Consider the following 3,023-nt stretch of genomic DNA (forward strand, 5'->3'; position numbering starts at 1 on the left):
AATGCCTCAGTTGTAAAGGGTTGTCTCAGTGAAAGGGACATACTTCCAGGGAAGCCCATACACTATGACTGATCAAAGTCAGCACATGAATGCCCGGATTTTCGAGCTCAATGTGACAACACTGATAGTCCCCTTAAGCTTCAGAGCTCTCTGTCACGTTGGCCAAAACTCACAGTGGCCTGCATCACAGCTTGCCTTTTCTCTCTGCTCAATCCTGCTTCCCTCCTCTGCCTTCCAGGGGTATAGATTTTGAGGATAATTCCTAATCAATACCATAAATGGTCAATTCCATCCCAGAATCCGCTTCCCAGTGCATGCCACCTGAAACTGCTGATAACCAGGACTGAGGCTTTAGAGCAACACCAATCATCAGTTGTAGCCTGGCTATAGCAATAAAAGCTTCATCACTAATTGTAGGTGGAGAACAGATTAATACTAGTGGCAGCCTAATTGATAAAATTTCCATCTGTGGTAAACTGGAATTGTATAATTGAGTTAGGGAATTCACTAGCTGGCTTATATCAGATATTTGACAAGTATGCGGGAAATTGTAATTATAAGGAATTGCGTGAAGTAACATTTTCAAAAAAAAAAGAAAATGAAAGGCTTACAGTCATTAATATGCAATTGAAAATCAAGTATGAAAGCCAGCTGGCCTTCCTGATAGAACACAAATGGGCTCTCATCTACTGTAGGAGGAATTCAAAATTACTGCCAAATTTTGTCAAATGCTTTTTCTGTACATTTTGAGATGATCATATGATTTTTATCTTTTATTTTATTAATGTAGAGGTTGTTAAACCATCCTTGCATCCAAGACATGAATCCCACTTGATCATGGTGTATGCCTTTTAACCTATTGTTGAATTCAGCTTACTAATAGTTTCTTGAGAATTTTTGCATCTGTGTCCATCAGGGGCACTGGCCTATAGCTTTTTGTTTCTGGTAATGTTCTTATCTGGTTTTGGTATCAGGATATTGCAGGCCTCAAGAAATGAATCTGAAAGCAGTCTCTTTTCTTCAATATTTTGGAAGAGTTTGAGAAGGACTGCTGTTAATTTTTCTTTAAACGTTGGATAGACTTGACCAGTGAAACCACCCGGTCCTGGGATAGGAAAAAAAAAATGTAATCAGCAAGTGGATCTGAGTTGTGCAGGGACAAGACGGTAATGTTTGCTAATGTTGCTAATGGTACCCTTCCCAAATACCGATTACCGTGAGGAGTGTATGTTTCCTAGCTGATGTGGGTGTTGGCTAATATCAACTGACACCTGCTCCCCTCTCTGGGGAATTTCTCTCAGCCAAAAGGAAGCTAATTTGACTGGGAGGCCACATGTCAGCCCAACCCATCTCCCTGGGGTAGAACTTGGCCAAAGAGTTTCAATAGACTGCTCCATCTGCCTCTAGCTGGATTAAATCTACAGTACCTTTCCCTAAAAACTTTACTATGAGATCAGATGAGGCACTCTCAAGACCCAATTCTTTCTCCCCCTCCACCATATCTTGCTTCCCTCACTTTCTGCTGAGAGTACTCCCACAATAAACACAGGCCTAAGAATCCCATTATTAAGCTTTGCTTCTAGGGAACGTGACCTGTAAGTCTTTGGAACAAAATAAACATAATAGGAACCTGAACAAACGAGGAACCAAGAGTGAATGCAGGAAGACAGAAAGCAAATTCTCTCTACTGGATAATTTTTCATGGGTTTACACTAAATCCTGGTTTCCCTGGTGGCTCAAATGGTAAAGCGTCTACCTGCAATGCGGGAGACCTGGCTTCGATCCCCAGGTCAGGAAGAGCCCCTGGAGAAGGAAATGGCAACCCACTCCAGTATTCTTACCTGGAGAATCCCATGGACAGAGAACCCTGGTAAGTTACAGTCCATGGGATCGTAAAGAGTCAGACACGACTTAACGATTTCACTCACCTTACACTAAACAGACTAGAGTCACTTTCACTGGACATAAATACAACAAAGTATACAAAAATTACTTAAGGAATGAGTGAATTACAAACAGAAACAAACAATTATAAAAGTATTAAAGGCAGGTGGGACCCCCGGGGGTCCCGAGTGGCAGTGTCGGCGACAGAGGAGGCAGGCGGCCCAGTCCGGGCCCAGAACCAGCCGTCAACCCGCAGCCTCACGCACCGGGCCCCACGCACCCCAGTCACGGCCCACCTGGCCGCTGGTGCCCAGTTTGAAGAAGACACTGCTGCCGAGTTCGAGGGGCTGCAGGAGGAACCAGCGGAGGGCTTCCAGGTGGCCCTGGTGGATGCGGGCAACCTGTACAACCCAGAGGTGGCCATCTCCGGGACTACCAACACCTATTAGGAGGGTGGCTACTTCAAGGCGCCTCTGGAGCCCCATCGACCACCAATTCCTCTCACCTCTGCCGGTCTTCCTGCCCTTGACCACAATGTGGCATCCCAAAATGTACGAGGCTGGGGACTGTGCATTTCCATTCTCTGCCCGCTCCCCCCACCCCCAGTCTGTGTCCCCCAGAGGGTGGAGCAGCCCTCCGAATGGTGGGACCGTTCGGAGCATCAGGACCATCCCTCCCAGCAGCACCATCTCCTGCTCCACGAACACAACGTCTCACCCGCCTACGTGGACACCTCCATGATGCGGCCAGAAGAGGATGCGAGCCGAGGCAGGGCCAGGAGCACGAGGACACCACCCGCCAGCAGGTCCAGGGGACCAAGGCAGGGGTGGGAACAGGGTGGCGTGCATGCGCCCATCCAGCTCACCATATCCCGCGCACAATTAGGAGTCCCTGGCACCCGCCAGGATTCAGAGCTCTTCCATCGCGAGGACTGGGAGGCCGAGGCCGGAAACTGCTTCCGGGTCAACAAGGATGACCAGGGCAACGAGGAGTCTTGGCACCGGGTTCCTGGGAATAGACTCACAAAATTTTCACCTCAAAACAGAGGTAACATAGATGTTTTAGTCATATTAAATAATTTATGCCTCAGAATGCTGTTGCGGAATCTTAGAGCAATCTCTTATGGTCTCCAGCTACTG

The 3,023-nt window shown here is 47.5% G+C and overlaps 1 long non-coding RNA gene across 1 annotated transcript; it reads right to left on the reverse strand.

Annotated features, from left to right (window-relative positions):
• Positions 1-760: 760 nt before the first annotated feature.
• Positions 761-2,814, reverse strand: LOC123327768. Its single transcript, XR_006542472.2, has 2 exons — positions 2,602-2,814; positions 761-1,105 (listed from the first exon to the last, which is right to left on the reverse strand). It is a non-coding gene; the product is annotated as an uncharacterized LOC123327768 (long non-coding RNA).
• Positions 2,815-3,023: the final 209 nt, after the last annotated feature.

Source organism: Bubalus bubalis, chromosome 10 (assembly GCF_019923935.1).
Source record: "Bubalus bubalis isolate 160015118507 breed Murrah chromosome 10, NDDB_SH_1, whole genome shotgun sequence".
NCBI lineage: Eukaryota > Metazoa > Chordata > Mammalia > Artiodactyla > Bovidae > Bubalus > Bubalus bubalis.